Genomic DNA, 19,621 nt, shown 5'->3' with positions numbered 1-19,621 from the left:
TTCTGCCATAATTATTATTATTACAATAAATTATTGCAATTTTTCACAGTTCTCTTATATTATGAATGAATGAAAAATTATTTATTCCAGTGACCATGTCTCAAACAGTGGAGTAAAGTACTTAGGATGGAGAAAATATATGGTACACTCAATAGATTCTTTTGATATTTTGCCACAAACCAAACAAAATGTATACGAGAACACGCGGCGACATCGCCGACAGAGCCGCGGGGCATGTAATGACGACAAGATAAATAAGACAGTGAAGTAAAATAATTATTTTTTATATTTTAGGGACAGATAGACACTGTAACATTAGCAACGACAAGTGTATCGTTAGCATTGTAAAAGAGTAAATTGTAAAGAGCGTTTGTTTCTGTAATTTTAGACAGGGAAGTGACTCCGACGGTTATTTGAATAGTAATCGATGTGTTACCGGCTGTCGAGTGGACTGAGCTAATGCAGTTAGAATAAATATGCAGTGTGCAGTTACTTAAATGTGGCTAGTGTTTAGTGTTAGGTTTCACCGCCGTGGCCACTCCAAGCGAAAATGCAAAGCTTATATTTTTTACGACATCATAATGAAATTATCAAATAGAAACTAGAAACTAGACAATTATTCTTCGAATCACAATAATTTATATTCATATTTGAACTCGTTTAGCAACAATTAGCAAACATAACTTTAAGTTGTATACTAGCTGTTGCCCGTTGCTCCGCACCGTTAGCGTATTCCAAATTTTATTGAATTCGGCTTAGCGGTTTAGCCGTGATAAACAAACGGCCAAAAATACAGATAAACTTTCGCCTTTTTATATTAATGTGGAAGTATGGTTTCATTTCATCATTAGCTAACTTTATTTATTTCGAATTTTAAGTTAATCGAATCGAAAGTTAATCGAATCGAGAGTACAAAAAACATCAATCGTTTAAGAAATAGTTTTTAATAAAAACTTTTGACTCACAATATTCGTAAATCATCCATCACTAATACCAGAATAAAGACGGATTGCCTAAAGCCGGTAACCATATAAAACTGATTCCGATATCAATCTCAAAGATAGCTGCTTCCATTATCAAAGTATTTTAACTCGCACAAGAATACGCCAGCTTCGAAAGGAATAAGTTCCGTAGCTTAAAATTTTTCGTTTCTATCTAGTCTCGAAATATTTGATCATGTATTTTCAAGTTCTGGCGTTTATTACTTGTTAATGCCGGTGAAATTATTAATTTTCGACATAGATTAATACAATTTTGTATTTTATATACATAAGTATATCACTAAAAATGATCTATAATCAAATCATCATCATCAACATCATTTCATCAAATCAAATTAAATAAAATTAGTAAATAAATTAAAAAGTTACTAAATATTGTGAGGACCCTTTGGACAAGAAACGTAGAAAAACGTAATAGAAGCTAGAAATTTTGACTCAATCAAGTCAAAATTTTCATCATGCTGTTGGCTCTTTCTGTTGGATTTTATTAGGAAAAGGTATACATTTGTGTATTGAACCCTAAATGTGACAATAGGGTTTACGCGCCGACAAATGGAGTTTATAAACTGGCTACCGACAATTTTAATGTTCTCAGGCTAAGCTCCGTAAAAATTATGAGCTTAAAAAGATTTAGCTCCCTTTTTATACAGGTTGTAAAACTTTTTCTCGGAGCTTTAAAAAAAGCTTTAATTTTAATACGTTTCCCCTTTGCAAAAGTTCAGAATGTGATTATAAAAAGTTTGCGATCCTCTTTGCAGTTAATTTATTACTGTTTGTTTAAAGATGTAACATTTTATGGAATTAATATTTTTTACGTTTATATACTCGTTGGAATATTTATAGGTATTTATTAACGTGGATTTGATTTACTACTTAAACTATTGTAGAAAGAAGAAGCGTTCTAGGAATGACTCAAAATCAGATATCACATTCCATATTATTTATCACCACCAGTATGGAAACATACAATTTTGGAATACATATTTGGCTTCATTACACTAGATTTATAACTTAGCTAGATAAATAATTTAGGTACTATTGTCAAGTTTCTAGGTTCATTACAAATAATTTTACTTGTAATCGTACTTACGCCTATTTATGTCACCATCCTGTATATAGGTAGAGCTCGTGTCACCGCGCATTATGAAGGGATTATCTTAATAAATATAGGTACAGGGTGTTCCGAACGCTGAGGTACATACCTTTATAGCGGCTTAGTTAGTTTATATTTTGTGATTTATGGACGTTAGTGCAATGCGGGATGGCTTACTTGAAATGTGGAGTGGAATATTTTTTCTATAAAATTGAAATTGTTTTCGTATATCGAATATACCGATATGATGTTTTATTATAACATTCAACATACATTATAACATTATTCCAGTCTAGAATTATGATAATTAGATAATAGCATAAAATATTATTCTATAAAGATATAGTTTCACAGCAAAATTTATGGAATCGTTTTAGAAACTTAAGATTACCTTTCTGTTACTTTTCCTTTACTCGCCTCTGACGCCCACGTTAACGGGTAGCAATAACCTAAATTCCCGTTTCCTGTAATTCGTCACTGGAAGCGCAGCGGCCGTATATCACGGGATTATCCAGTAAGCCGCAATAAAGGTGAGTACACACCGGTCGCACACGCCATCAGCGACATAATCCTCTATGGAGTGCCAGTGTGATATATTTCTTTATTTTTTAAACATTTTCTTCCATGTTTTATATAAACTTATGTTTAACTAGCTGGCTACCATAGCTCCGCCCGTATCGAGTGTTTATTATACAAACCCCTATTTCTTCCAGGACCAGTTGATGATAGAGTTCTATTTGATGGATGAGATACAATTTTGCTAATTTAAAAAAAAATACACATGGATCTAACTCCAAAGAAAGGGGAGAAGCCGGAGAATACTGATACAATTCAAACTTCAGCACCTGACTGATCAAGCTCTATGAACTTTTGGCGAAGCATGTTGCATATATAAACGTATGTCTTGAAAAGTACCCTCTCTTATCTGCGTTATCCCGTTTCTTCCTCTTTGAGCCTAGGGTTGTTATCCTATTTTTCTTCTCCACTTCTTCATCGTCGGCATTCAGAATGTATTTATTGAAATTTGCTAAGAATACAAAACTTTAAAGAACGACTCATTGAATAAAAACGATTTGGTCCTTATTGATCCGCCATTCTTAAAAATCGTTGTCTGCAGGACGCAGCGCGGCGCGTTGAATAAAACATCGTATGCAGTTCAATGCAGTTTAAAGAGTCGTTATTATGTGAGCGGCGTGGTGGCGTTTTCGCAACTTTAATTGATCTAAATTAAAGGGTTCTTGTTTACTTTTCGATACTCCCAGCGGATGTCAAAGATTTAAGGATCATACTTTAACGTATATTACCAAGACTAGGTACAAGTCTTCTTTGTGATCTAGTGTCTTTAGCCACAGTACCCTGTAACTTTCCCACCCTTCAAACCGGAACACAACAATTCAAGCACTGCTGCATATTTGTTTTATAGGCTATTTATTGATCGTCTCATTTTCAATTATTGGATGATTGCAATCAATATTGAAAATGATAAATATTGATATTGCTTATTTAACAGCTTGTAATGCAATTTCAACCAATAGATGTGACGATACAATACAGTATATTCTTAATTTTACTAGCGAAAGAATATACATTGTAAAACACAATACTTTATAATTTTTAAAGCAAGTCTGCCCGGGCTAATAAATTTTAATCAAGATAGTAAATAAAATCAGATCGCTGACAGCGCATGCGCTGTAAATCCTACTGATGAGAGCAACAAAGATACACTTTGTGTGTAAAACCACGCAGGAGTCGCTTTTAAAGTTAAATAATTTATTTCTGAAATAATTTTGTTCATAAATTATTTATTTCTGAGATAAATCGCAATACCTGCTAGGCCACTTTTAAATGTATTTTTCTGACCTGATATTATTATATTTTTAATTTTCAAATTTTTAGATATGATATTTACTTATCATTTAAAAAAATATATTACGAAAATGGCCGTCAGGTAAACCGAAAAAAAAACGTATTATACATAATTTATTGCCAACTATGGAACTCACATTAACAATGAACGAATGAAAGTTATTCTAAATATTGAAACATTTAAGAATTTTACGAAAACCAAAACACGTAGTTTTAAATTCTAGCTAAAAGACAAGGCTATACAAATATGATAATGAAAACAGTTAAAGGCATACACCAATTTAAACCAACGCGGAAGACCAAATAAACTGCATTGTTTTAACAAAAAAGCAATTTGGTAACATATTCCGATGGTACCACGAATTCATTGCATTCAATGGACATACTTCAAGCTGAAGACAGTTGAATGGAAGACTTGACCAAAAAGTGGTCAAAAACCGCTGCGCCAAATGCTTCAATGAAGTAATGGGGAGGTCGATGAACGGTTTGGACGGATGTTGGAAAAATGTGGAATGTGAATGACAATTGTTGAGGGTTTTTTGGAGCCAAATCGGCTATAAGGAAATGCCTTCGGTGATTCTTCTCAAGCTTCTTTTTGACGCTTGTGGTATTGGAGTGAAGTGATGGTAATGTTACACACACGATCAGAGTAAGTAGTTTGCATTGTCACGTTTTAATAACGCCATTTTCTTTTATATCATTCCAGCTAGCGTGGTTCCGTAGAAATTTAGGCATAAAATGTAAGTTTTGTATGTTCTACACGTGAACCTATTTTTCATGTTTGAACTAATTTTTTCTTGCTTTTTTGTAAGAAAGAGTTACCGTGTATTATCATTTATGTTACCGATTGCATTTTAAATTGAGCTAGGGACTATATTTATTACAGATAGATCATTAAAAAATAAGTCCCTATTTCCGAAAACTATCTTAAAATTACAAGTCTCATTAATCATGAACTATAAACTTCTGTTTATTGTTTTACAATACCATAACGATTCTCTCGTTTATCGCTTTTATTACTTTGTTTCGTTCCGAATATTATCAGGCATACATTGTATCGAGTCGAAAGATCTCGATCTCAACAGAATCGATTGCGATGATAATTACTTTGTAATTAAATATGTCATTTATTTGCAATTCATTTCGTCAATTACACGCCGGTAAAAGGACCGAGTGTTTTTGCCGAGTAATGAATATTAATCGATTTATTCGAGAAAAAATCAGTTGAGTCGAGTTACGTGCTTCATTGTAAGGAGTTTATCGGTAAATTATTGTCCGTTCAAGTATTTATAAAGTGTCGGCCGTAGAGTATTTGTGATTATTTTCATAAATATTAGTTAAGCTTGTGTCAAAAATTACATTTTATACAGAAAATTAAAGAGAAAAGATTTGTTTTAAATTGGAGTTTATTTTGTTTTAAGTAAACTCAAAAACTACTGAACCGATTTTGATGAAATTTGACACAGAGACAGACAAAAACTTTAAGAGTAATCTAGGCTACTTTTTTTTTACTTTTTGTATTACCCGAGCACCGGGACGCCGGGACCGGGTCAATAGTTGTTTATAATTCATGATGTGAAACCGCCTATTGAAACCAGTCCAAGATCCTGGTCCCCTCAGCCACCAGGGCGCCAGTTTCCACAAAAACCGGTGCCATGCGGCAGCTCCCTACAAGGGGATAAAGCTAGTCGGAACTTTGCAGCTTGCGGTACAATTGGAAGCTAAAACTGGGTTAACTGAGATATTTAAGGTTGAATTGTGTACTGTCTTTCTATGCTGCCATTGTGGTAACGTGGTTTGACATGACAATGCAACTAAGTACGTCAAGGAGTGGAGGAGGAAAAGTAGGAAACGGATCCTAGGTTTTTATGTATGCTTCCAGTTATTATGTATTTTTATTACATAATTATTTGGGCGACTTTAAAAAGAATATATCAGTATATAAACAATCTCACACGCAAAAAGAAAAGAGGTCGGATTATGTAATACTTTCTATTATATAATTTATTAACCAAATTAGAAACATAAGTTATTGCCAAACAATAAGACACGGCGAATCAAAACGCTGCGCACGCGCAATCATCGCCCACGTCTCGGAAACTTAACAAAAACGCATCGGCTGCATTATTCATTATTCAATATTCGTAGTGAATCGACTCATTGTATTCAAATGACACTTTCGCGGGCTTTCGCGAGCGAAGCCGCGGGTAACTGGTGGGCGCTTTCAGGTCCTGGTTGAAAGTCAGCCTTGGTTTATCCTACTTACAGAGTGGGCTGCAAGGTCAATCGATTGAACATCCTGGTGTCAAACACTGAACACCACGCCACAAAACTAATTTAAACATAGAATCATTATTCTAATGCAGGCTGCATATTATCGCGGAAAAGTTTGCAAACTTTGACTGATTCTGCATACATATACAACACATAGCTAGTTTTTTATTGCGAAATTCAAATTCAAAATTCTTTATTCAATTTAGGATGATATACATCACTTATTGACGTCAAAAAATTACTTAAAATAAGTCTACTGCCGGCTTCCAAAGCGCAGGTGAAAAACAAGAGGCGCAACAAACGTCACCGCACCCTTTTCTTCAAGGACGTCAATTAACAAATATAGGTCTTAAACATATATTAAATAATGCGGTAAATAAAAGCAAACTACACAATGATCATGCATTCGCGACGCGGTGTTCTGTGATAGTGTGGAGTGGGCATAATGTGCGTTAGTTTAACCCGTAATTAATCAAATTCTTATTAAAACAGATTCATAGAAAAAGCATAGCGTTCGGGACTAAAGGCTAGCCATAAAAAAAAATCAAGGCTAAAATTCAATGTAATTGAAAATGAAAGTTTAATTTATTGTTTCATGGCTTTGAGCAATACAATGTAATTTCGGAATAAGTTAATTAAAATGTTACTAACACTTTATGGAATGCAAATGAAGACATCTAGACAATTTATTGACAGTCACTCAAAAGTGAAAAGTGTTATATCGGCTACCGTGTATGTACTATCGTACAATGTATCCTTGTTGTGATATCGCTTAATAAATGGAGTTCCGATAGCAGGCTACTTTAAGCCACGATTTCTTACAATCGAGACAGTGGCGCCCTCTCTTATCTGCAGCGTGACAAATCACAACACCGGTGTCGGTATCTATCGTCTATAATATTAGTACCATTGGCTTTATTTCTAACATGACCTGGGTAAAATTGATTTGCTAAAATTAAAGATTTTACCAAAAGGACATTATTTTTTTATTGTTCTGAAAAATGTAAGGCTAAATTAGGAATATTTTTCATGTAAATTGACTTTAGAAATATTTTAAAATCATTAAAATCTAAATATATAAAAGAACAAACTGAATGACTGACTGACTGACATATCAACGTACAGCCTAAACCGCTGTGTCTACAAACTTCAAATTTGGCACGTAGGTTCCTTATGTGGCCTAGGGGTGCACTAAGAAGGCACATAATATGTAGGAAACGGTACGGGATATCTACAATACTACATTACATAGCAGGAAGCGGACAAGTTGGACAAGTTTGCGGGACGAGACACGCAGCGGGAAACGGGAAATTGAACTAAAGATGAGAAAAAATGCGAATTTGAATCATATATGTTTACCAGTCTTACAGAGTACGCGATAAAATTACTGAGATTTTGCTATGAAACACACGCGGGCGAAGCCGCGGGCAAAAGCTAGTTAGCAATAAACTGTCAAAACTTCGTGGATAAACCATATAACAATTTAGGTTCTTTTTTGTCACCGCCAAAAAGTTCAAAAAGTTATTATTTGTAAGTCTATATTTGATGTTTGTAAGATTTCAATAAATTTTTACTTTCGAGTAACAAGGGTACGGTTCCCCATTATCTCACGTAAACTTCCGCGAGAGCTACCGTAGCCCAGCGCTGGGAAGCAACAGGATGGTCATATAATCCTAAAGCCACAGTTCCATTGTTTCATAATAAAAATACCAAAAAAGAAAAACTATAAAATGATTTTGTTCTTTTAAAGTTTGTTTGCTCTTTAGCATGGCTGTTGGCATACATCTAATGCTGTGGCCAATCATAATATAGTACCATTAGTTAACAAGGATTGCGGATAAAAATGTATAAAAGCGACAAAAAGCATCAGTAAGTAGACAGTAAAAGTTTGGAGTAGATATATGATAAAATCAAAGATTTAAATTTATTGGCATAAAATTTATTTTATACATATAATATTTGAATAACATTTAACCTTATATTATTATTCAACATATTATATAATATTTTGTAGAATAAAAAAAACTGTATTAAACTGAGGTAGTGGAAAGTTGTGATTCACATTGTTTTCCCTTTGTTCAAGGTATCAAAAACATAAGATAAAAATAAATACGATAAGTTTCTAATTGCTAATAGATGTCGTATGTATTTAACGTTATGAAATATATGGGCATTATTGAAGCTGCACCTTAACTGACGAGTGAAAACACTCGATTCTGATTACAATGGTCATTTATCAATCGATTGTTTTTCGAGTGCTCATTACGATTTCTATTTGAAGAGATGGCCATTTATTAAGCATTGTCTGGACTATTCGTCATGTCGGTAACTGATACATTGTTTAAATTGACATAATCAATATTTAAAATATAATAAATACAATATAGATAGATAGTTCGAGTAAGAATCATGTTCATCCTTACTTATTATATAAATAAGGCCCCTGTCGCATCTGTTTGTCTATTTGAACGCAATTTACTCAAAAACTACTGAATGGATTTTAGTACGATTTACACCAATAGTGTGATTTTTGAGAAAGATATAATTTACTATGTTTTTACGAAACCGACGTCGGCACGGACCGCTAGTATTGAATGATGTGATGTAATGTTTTATGTGACTTTGACCAAATTGCAATCAGTAATATTATAGGAGACAACAAAGAGGGACTAATATATTTTAAATTTATCCAAAACACGTGCAATAGAAAGTTATTATCCGACAGATAAAGTAATTGTCCACTGTTCATAAGCTTGATCCTGCTTCAATGCTTGGTAGATCTCTTCGTAATGACCATAGTATTACCATTAGGTCATTACCATTATATTCCATAAGAAATATAATGGTAATAACCAATATTTGACATCATATAGAAAAATATACTTACCATCATAATACTAGCGGCCGCTCGCGACTCGTTCTTTTAACGGCATTACTCAGTAAAAGTATTGTACGTATGGCACAATATAAAGATCAGAATTTAAATTTATTTAAAAAGCACTTCTTGATTGATAAATGTTTATAATTTGAACGATTTCTTAATGATAGACTCAGATAACAATTTTGTTTATTTAGTTACTTTTATCTATTCGATGTTGTTTTGTGGGATGATAGCATGCTCTCCATTTAAATTTGCATACCCGTGGACGGTGAAACATGTAGGATTAAGATTTTCTTTTAACACCACATTGTAAAAAAATGTAAACTCATGTTTTTGCAAATAAATAATCTTTGTCTTTGTCTTTTTCGCCATTTATGATACGTACTGAAAGTATAGCATACTTATGCGCCAAATTTCCAAGATTAGATTAGAGAAGAAGTGTATTTAGATTTGTAGGTATATGTATATGAAATATACGAAAAAATCTGAAAATATGGGCTTCTAAAACAGGCTTATTTTATTTTTTTTTTGTCGCGTTTATCTATTTCAGATAAAAGCCTAAATAGAATTGAAAAACGCCTTTTGTTGTTGAAAGTCTTATTTCTCGGAGTGCAAACCGCGAAACCTGATAATCGCCAAATTCGTGGCCGAGCGATTATGGCCGTATCCTCAGCACCCACGCCGATCGTAACATTTTATGTAATGACATATAAACTGTATGTATATTAGAATACATCGACTTCCAGTATATTGTAAAGCGTGAGGGAAACGTTTAGCTTGCCGATAGCTTGTATGTTTTTGAGATTTATATTTAATGTAAAATTTGACGTGAAAAATGACGAAAAAAAATGTCTATTAACGTAAATTCTGCATAAATGATTACTTCTTCTACATTACTTTTTATTGTATTTATTTTAAAGATTTTCAATATTGGAAAAAATAAGAAAATCTTCCTGTTTAGATAGTAATGTGTACACAAAATAATAGAGAAATATTTTTAATCAAATCATAATACATTACGTATACAGCATAATATATATGCATGACTATAACAACTATACTCAATCTATACTTCTACCATAAAAATGTTTATTTAACGAAACGTGTAGAAAATATGAAATACGGCTTCTGATGCAGAGAGGAAAATGGAAATATTTTTCTTACGTGGTGTTTGAATAGTGTAAATCATATGCAGTGAACATATTTCAGTTTTATTTATCATTTATCTACATTTTCATCGACCTCTGGTGAAGAAAAACTGAAAAAATTACCTACATCGTAACTATTTACAACACACAAAAAGGAAAGAAGTTTAATTCTTCTTCTTACTAAAAAGCTATGCTCTTGTCGGTGGCGTATTCGCCACATCCCTCTAACGTCGGTACGACACGAGACACAGACCTGCCTTCTCTTTCTTAAGTTTTTCTCGAAGATTACAAAACTCAAGTGCCAGATAAATCGTTATAGGTGCGGAATGCGAAGCGCAAACAGCGATTTGCGATCGTGGCGTAAGCGCGATTGCGTTAATATGACAAGTGGTCCAAGTGACAAGCGACAGAGTTACTTCCGGTAGCCTAAACACAGAAAGCTACACGTATTTTTAATAGGTTCTGCCAAGGAAGGATTTAGTAGCGAGTGCTGTGTGTGTGTTAAGGATTTAGTAGGCGTTACAAGCGTTGATAGGCTGTGGTGATCACTTACGATGAGGTGGGCCGCATGCTTGGTTTTCTGCTTAGTAGCTTAGCTTGCTTAGTCATAATTGACCGAGTGAGTGAAGCAAGCGAGGTCGCCATTCTACTTGGGGTAAAAATACATTTTTTATATGTATGTATGTTTGTTTGTAACCCGATAACTTTCGAACCGTTGGTCTGATTTTGATGAAATTTAAAATGTATGTAGGATCTAACAATGGATTTGTTTAAGTTCGCGAGGCATCAAAATCGGTTAAGTAGTTTTTGAAATATTCACAGTTTTGTAAAAACTCGTCAAAAATTTATTGTGTTCGAGAGGTCTAAGTTCGCAGCGAACAACTACTCTACTTGGGGCAAATTTTTTTTTGTATGTATGTATGTTTGTAACGCGATAACTTTCGAACCGTTAGTCCGATATTAATTAAATTGAAAAGGTATGTAGGATTTGTCAATAGAATTGTTAAGTTCATAGGGCGTCAAAATCGGTTTAGTCGTTTTTGAAATATTCGTAATTTTGTAAAAAAAAATGTGTTCGCGAGGTCTGAGTTCGCGGCGAACATCAAGTATACAAATAAAATAATGTAGTGTAGTAACTGTACTTTTTTCTATTTCATATAACTATTCTTTCAGTTTATCCCACTTCGATTCGGGATTTATTTTTTTCAATTCTTACGACCGTATCGCTCATGACTTGCACCAAAGACATGATGTCACTCATCTCTAGTGTTTACTCATGTTCAAACAGAGTTGAATTAGAAGAACCGGCTTCGTAATGCACAAGTGTAAATGATTTACCTTGTCACCGTAACCGACTGTTTGATTTTTTTGTGTAAATATTTTTTTCAATGTGCAATATATGGCAACAAACTTAACTCAGTTAGGTACACCCATATTATTTAACGCATAAGTAATTAAGTACTCAAGTATTCATCTGGTAGGTATTGTATATTGTATGGTAATTTATCGTTTCAAGTTCTGATATTTGATATCATTTGATTAAAAAGACTTGCTTCTTCAACATTCAAAGCAAAACGTGATAATCAAAAGAGAGTACAGTTTTTTGTCAATTAATCAAAAATTATTTATTTTAAAAAATTAGTATTACGAAAAACTGATATATATTTTATTTACAAATTTATTTAAAAAATCCTCTTCTTATTTCCACGTTCTGGTCTACATATACCAATGCTATTTTCGGCGGTTGGAGATTCACGATGCTTCTAAAAATAGTACCACTTTACATATGCTAAAAAGGTCAACCTTTTTTGGAAATAATGTTGTTGGCATGCGGCCGTGTCGTAAAATTACAAATATCATTTTTTATAGAGGACCCCCTTATTTGGAACACCTAAGAAAGAAGCCAGGAAGGTACGCTCCGTTGAAAGAGATTCTTATGATTATATTCGAAGATTTTTCCCATTTTTATTTATATTCTTCTCTCCAAATTGTCAGCGTATTTATATTTATTTTCCTAGAAATATTTCTATTCTTCTCCAATACACAATGGTTGTCTAATAATTCTGCCTTGAATATAATATTTACTCTCAAAATAGCAATAAACCAACATCACGATACTAGAATTTATTGAGTGATGAAACACAACATCTGTTACGAATTAACATCCACCCACGCTCCTCTCGTGGGACTCGCCATTAAATGTTACATTAGCTAGGTTAGTAATACTATATACAGGATAATGAAATGACTCTATTAAATAGATACATTTTATCGATGCCTAAACATGGAATCGAATTGTTTCACTGGCAGATTCGAATCCTACTCGTGCCACATGTGTTTGTATCCAACCTACCTCATGTATAGTAGTTTTCATAGACCATGCACCACTTGCTTCCGGTGAAGGAAAATATTGTGAGGAAACCTGCGCAATCGTTGACAGTTAGTTCACTTGTGTGTATGCGAATACTTGCCACTAGCTGTCGATAAGTAGTCGTAAAAATCATGTCAAATGCCTTGAAGTGTTTTGAATAAAATGTGACACCAACGTTAGTAATAACACATTCGATAGTAGAAGGTACGGAATTAGTGGAATAAAGGGCCTGGACATAAGAACGACACAACGAAGTGATCTTATACCTAAGGTTACCGTTTTTCCCTTTCGAGGTACAGAAACAAAATATAATGACAATTAATTATTACTATTACTCATGTTTATCCTAAAATTTTTTTGTTCAAGTTTCCTTTTTGAGGTGAAACTTCATCGTGAAAACGCTCAATTAATTATGTAAACTTCATTCTTAAGACAAAGGATAAAACATTTTTATTAATAAAGTTTCAATTTTCCTCTTCTCTATTATTTAGTTGAAAACTTCCTTAGAAAAGATATAATGAAGTTTCTTGTCTCAGAATCTAGCTAATTTCTTGCCGCCACCCAGAATTTGTTAAGGGCTTAAAACTAAGAATTACAGTTAGACTCACCTAATAACCCTTAAATGAAACATGTAAAGTCCTGCGAGAGAGCGGAGCCACCAGTATTGTCCAGTTATCATTCATTCAATTCAGTTAAAAGTTAAAGTTTATTTATTTACGTCGTAAACATATTAAAACGAACAAAAAACATGAACAATCAACCAGCATGTCGTCCAACTGATTGGTTGACTGCTCAACTTAAAATTTTAATAACAATCCTAATAAATTATGATCACTGTCAATTAACTGTCAACACAAATATCAATCTTATAATACAGACTCAAGGTTCAGATTCAATTGTTTCGAGAAGCGTCGTTGGTGGCTCAAATTAAGTACTAATTAGCTTCTCAGGGTAGATCATAAAAGTTGTGCAGCAAGGAATTAATTTATAATATCATCTGGCATGATCCAGACCCTTGATAATTAAGAAATTATCTTTTAATGTTTCTTAATGTAATAGATATTCAAAACATTACAAAACAAACATTTTGCAAGATTTTAGTATCATCGACACACATTACTAACAGCATAAGTAAAATAAAAAAACTTATACCCCTGATAATGTTTCACTAACAGTTACACAATGCCGCATGAGCCCAACTGTTGTGAGGACAAAATGACATCACTCTTGCAATGGGTGCAAGTCGGTTATTGGATTCAAAAATACGCTCTAATCTAGTCTCTGAGTTTTACAGCAGAATGACGTCAGTAATCTCGCTCGAACGTCATTATTTTATGGTTTAGTAATCTCAAACATACATACATTATATAGTATCACGTTTATCTCTTACCGGGTAGACAGAACTAGTAACAGTAAGAGTTTTGGAACTACTGGAAGACTACATTAAGCTATGCCGTGGCATGTCAATGAAATAGGTATTGGCTGCTAGCCTATCTATCGCCTTTGAGAAGAACGTCCAGTTTTCTTTCTCGTGATTACAATAACGCTATTTACAAAAAAAAAAAAAACAGTAAACATTCAGGAAAGCCTCAGCATCGTGTTTGCGGCTATCAATAATATTCTTCAAATTGGACCGATAGGTCTTCAATGGCACGTCAACAAATAATAACTTATTATATTATTAATACACCATTTATACATTCAAATACTATTTACTTACCACCTATTCCTCTGTCCCACATGCCCAGCTCAACGTCGGAGTTCGAAGATTTCCAATAGTGACGATCGCTAAAAGATACCATTAGGCGCTTAAATGTTTTACTTACTCAAGAACCTAGATGTACGTACACGATCTATAAATATTAGAAAACAAATGAGAGCGCTTTGTTCTATTGGCTAGCAACATTGGGTGACCATTTTATACTGTTTCTCAACCAAAACATTTTTTTGATATCAAGTCAATGTGGTAACACATTGACTTTTTATAGACTGAGTCTATATTTTTTTCAAACATTCTTTTCTGTTACTCTATTTAGTTCCCAACTACATACAAGTATTTCTCGAGCTCATATCCGCAGCTAAACCTCGCTGCAATTTCCGTGCGGGTCGTAATCAAAGTGACCTGTGTCTGGTATTGTGTGTCTGTTTGTTGTTCCAACTTGGTTTCAGACCACTGTTTATTGCACTATTAAGAGGAGTGAAGAAGAGAGGTTAAGAGAAGCAGCAGTGGTGGTGTAATGGGTATATGAACCGAAAGGTCCCAGGTTCTAAACCTACTCGTGCCACAGAGTTTGTATATCAATCTGACCCATGTGTAGTGGTTTTCACAGACCACCACTTGCTCCCGGTGAAGGAAATATGTACATCTAGAGAAAACCTGCACTCTAGTTGATTAAATTTTTAACTCCCATGAGTAAGATAAATGAAAATTTATAAACTAATAGAAAATAAATGACGCTAAAAATAAACCTACAACATGTAAAAATCACAACATGCACATTGTTCTCAGAACATTAACATTTCAAGGGCCGTCCAGTTTAACATTATTTGAGTTTTTTAACTTATAAGAACATTATTTATGAGAGTCATACATTTCCATACGCTCAAAATTCAATTACGCAAAATAGCATTGCAATTGCGCGCGCGCATGACTCACCGTGCTTCGTTTGAAGTGCTTGACTGTGCTTTCTCAGTAAGATGTAAAAAGGTAGCACATCATTTGGACAACTCGTTCTGAAATGCTAGTAGTGTGTAGCATTGAGAATTTGTCTCATATTGTCTATGGCTATGGTCTAAATACACAATAGCTAGTAGTGCAAATTTTCTACTGGAAAATCGTGTCAAATAAGTGACAGATAAACTAACTGCTAGATAAATCTGCCAGAAGTTATTTGCTAGTTAGCCTATCCAATATTAGTGAGAAACAATTTTATTTTATTCAATATGTCAAATTTAGGCTATCAGGCACTTCATCAGAAAGTGGTGACAAAAGTCCTTAGTGTAAGAAAATATATATCATATTTATTAGCCTGTGTTTTTAAATTTACAAAAAAATAATTCTTTACAATGTTTTGCGTCTTGAGATACCTTAGCTATGCAGGTATTATCCGCAGGACACATTTTATTCTACCATAAAGTAACAATATAAGAAGGATGTTTTAAGACAAGGCGCCACCCTTCTTCCCATATTATATTTCCCATAAATGCGCCTTGACTTTTACGACTCTTGGACATATACTAAGCAGTAAAGACCACGATTCCATTGCCACGTATCTAGAAGTTTTCTCTGGCCTAGATGTCACCTGGGTATACATAACATGTAGTTACTGTTTTCTGTATTTTATGACCGTCTAATTTTATGTGATATGTGTCTTTAGATATGACACATTTTTTTAGTTACTTCTATTTATTCGATTTTGTTTTGTGGGATGATAGTATGATCTCCATTTAAATGTACCTTAATCTAATATAAGCTTAATCCTGCATACCCGTAAACGGTGAAATATGTAGGATTAAGTTTTTCTTTTAACACAACATTGTAAAAAAATGTAAACTCATGTTTTTGCAAACAAACAATCTATCTCTTTCGTCTTTATACCTCAGTCATCAGGCTCAAAGTCTTGCCCATTATGTAAAATGTAACACACATAATAATATTCAACTACTGGATAATTATTAGTTCTTTGGTTTTCCACCTCTATTTCCATGTATATAGTTTGGTCATTCATCAGCTTATATGTGTAAGCTGATAAATGACCAAATAGATATTCGAGTTCCTTATTCATCTCCTCTATTCATCATCATCATCATTCTCCTTTATTCTTCGAACCCCTTCGGTCCCTTTGAAACTCAATTTTGTGAAACCTTCATTGATTCTCAAAATTAGAATTCTCGAAACATTCCCAGCTTTTTAACGAGGGAAACGTGCAATTCTCTGTGTGCTGTACAATTGATTTAAAATACATACTGACATTATTATTAAAGGACAATGTTATGCAGTCTGACAGTTGTCTCTTTGATGCAATCTCCTTCGTTTTCTTCACCTTTTCCCACTTATTCATTATTATATTTCATTCTATCACCTGCTGTTTCAACCAATACTCATTTCCTATTCACACACAAAATTTGGTGTATCATCATCCACAATGAATCTGCACCTTAAGATCACTTTATGTCCTGTTTAAAATTCCTTCGCTTAGCAAACGAAATGTTCAGAGGTAGTAGTAAAGTAATCATTGACCTCCATGTAGCAAACCTGACCCGGATCTACAAACTCTAATAGTGTACACGATCATATAGATGATGTTGTAGCACAGATAAGTAATTGTGACCATGTTGCGATCGATCCTCAATTCAAGCTTAAGGGTGAATGCGTCAATCATAGCATTCGGCGTTTATTTTATGGATTTTTTCCTTTATGTGCTTTAAAATCTGAAGACGAGTGGCGGACTTTAGTATCGGAGACTGACAAAACAGAGACGGACCGATTTTTGATGGCACTTTGGAAGATAACTTGACGCCCAAAATACATGCCCAGACATCGATTTGGGCATGTATTTAGCGTGTTGTTATAAATATCGAAATACATAATTGTAGTAGATACAGATGTAATAATATAATATTGTCGTAGTATTACAGAGTCATAGTATTATAGAGTTGTAGTAGGTAATGTTGTACAGTCACCTGCATTTAAAAGTAGTGCTGGTAATAGAAGCTAATTAACAATGAATTTTGTCCGTCGCAACAATATTTTTATATGAGCCAAAAGATATACAGAGAAATATAATTGTGTTATATTAACATCGCGTTCATTCATGCCAAATATAAAGTTATTGTAAACAATGTGATAAGTTTATCTTGTCAATTAATTGGGATGTTTGTGCATAATTACAACATGTTTCTTTTAACTATTTAGATAATAAAGTAGTTACACAACCAGCTACACGAAACGCTGGTTTATTTCAATAATTCTTGATTAAAATTTATGTTTTATTACCCGGCGCGCCCGCGAATATTTCCATTACATAGATAAATATAATATTGTTTTGTGCTAGAAACTGTATCGACATAAAACTTCACTATTCTTTAAATTTCGTTACCAATATCTTTTCCCATAACACAAGTCTAGAACTTACTTTGGGGCTAGCTCCATCTGTGTAACTTGTCCTAATATATTTATTTAATATCTTTCATCGTGTCCCATCTCGATGTGTGTAGTCCTTGTTTATAATATAAAAAGCCAGTGTTTTTTTGAAAAAATCATTGTGCAACGATTTTGAACTTAATGAATGGATTTATATAATTCTATTACCTATAATCCACCTTAACGTTAGTATGTCAGTAAGGTCAATTATATTTAAATGCGAATTAACGAAATCTTCTTTTTCGTGTGAAGCTGTTCAAACAAATTTTGTCTTGTCTACATTATTTTGTGCCAGAATTTTGCGACTTATATAACCCAAGACTAAGGAATTCGTTCCGCCAATCTTCTTCAATCAATCTTCTTCTGTGCTTATTCATTACTGAATGTTAGCCGTCAGCTCCTTAAATTTTGTCTTATCCAGAGCCAGTCTGAATAATTGTTCGACTGTTTTGACTCCCTAAACTCTTGTCCTGGCTCAAAAAGATCAGAGAATGTCAATTCTCTGATCTGATTTTTGAGCCAAGACATCTTGCGTCCTTCTAATTTTCGCTTTCCGGCAATCTTTCCCATATTATTTCAAGGAGATGGTTCTCAATATGCGACCACGGTAGGAAATTTTTCTTGTTTTAATGGTCCGAACAAGCTCCACTTTTTTGCCCATTGCGCCTGAAAACTTCAACGTAGGCAATGCGGCCCGTCCAGCTTATGCGTAACATTCTGCGATAACACCACATCTCAAATGCTTCCAGTTTCTTTCGGTGGTCTTCTTTTAGGGTCCAAGCTTCAAGTTCCGCCAATTCGACCATTGGATTTATTGTTCACGTTCTTGAAATAATAAAACAGTATAAGTTATTCAACACACATCTCTTCTTATATTATCTCCGCCATCAACAAAGGTCACAGAATAACAGAAACTAGAATCGCACTGCTGACTAATTCACTATCGATTCTCGATGAGTCAGCTTCTGTGAATCGATAACCATCGATTTTACTGCCCGACCGCTTGTTAGTGCCGTGACTGAAATCACTGGAAAATTCATGGTTTATCTCAAAATTTTAGTGGAATAGGTAAATCTGGAAATTATTTTTCCTGTTAATCAGAACAGTTGTTTATGAGTATCATACTACTACTAGCATCCAAAATAAATCCCAATAAATTATGTTTCTCTCATTTTAGTTACTTCCTCAGCCGATAAGCGTCGATGACTAGTAAGTATTGCTTCTATTCCGTGGCATTCAAGACATGATTATGATTATATGGTTAACTTACTAATCAACATTTTTTCAAAATTGATTACCAACATAACAACTAGATTAGAATGGAAGAGGAATAAAGAACTAAGGAAACATAACTGGCACTAAGGTAAATATCTATCTAAAAATACATAATATACCTAATAACAACAAGAGACAGATAATGTGTCCAGTCAAAAATCACTATTCCAAAGTCGCCCAGGTCACTCGCATGCGACTTCAACAAGATAACCAAGCAGTCTTGTCAACAAACCCCCCCTCGCCCCGCCCCCTCTAGCGGCGCAGGCGTCACCGAGAGACAATTATAACTTGTTGAATGACAGCACAGATAACTCGCCTCTAAATATTTTCCTTAATTTTTAAAGCCATTCGTTCGCTGGGTCCCGGGATGTTTGGTGGCATAGAGAAGGTATTTCTCAGACATAACATTTGTAGAAAAGAAAATTATATAGTATATGACAGAAATAAGGAAAAATGTGTATTTTTGATTATTAATTATATATATCACATAAAATAAGCATCAAACTACTAAATTATTTCGTTTGTTTTGTTGAGCAACCAACAGTTTAGTCAAAAAATATTGTGTAGGT

General features: G+C 33.8%; 1 protein-coding gene across 3 annotated transcripts in view; it reads left to right on the top strand.

Annotated features, from left to right (window-relative positions):
* cv-c (crossveinless c) overlaps positions 1-19,621 on the top strand; it is a 230,146-nt gene that overhangs the window by 146,679 nt on the left and 63,846 nt on the right. The window lies entirely within an intron of this gene.

Source organism: Plodia interpunctella, chromosome 19 (assembly GCF_027563975.2).
Source record: "Plodia interpunctella isolate USDA-ARS_2022_Savannah chromosome 19, ilPloInte3.2, whole genome shotgun sequence".
Classification (NCBI taxonomy): domain Eukaryota; kingdom Metazoa; phylum Arthropoda; class Insecta; order Lepidoptera; family Pyralidae; genus Plodia; species Plodia interpunctella.
This window is presented reverse-complemented; position numbering and strand designations above follow the sequence as displayed.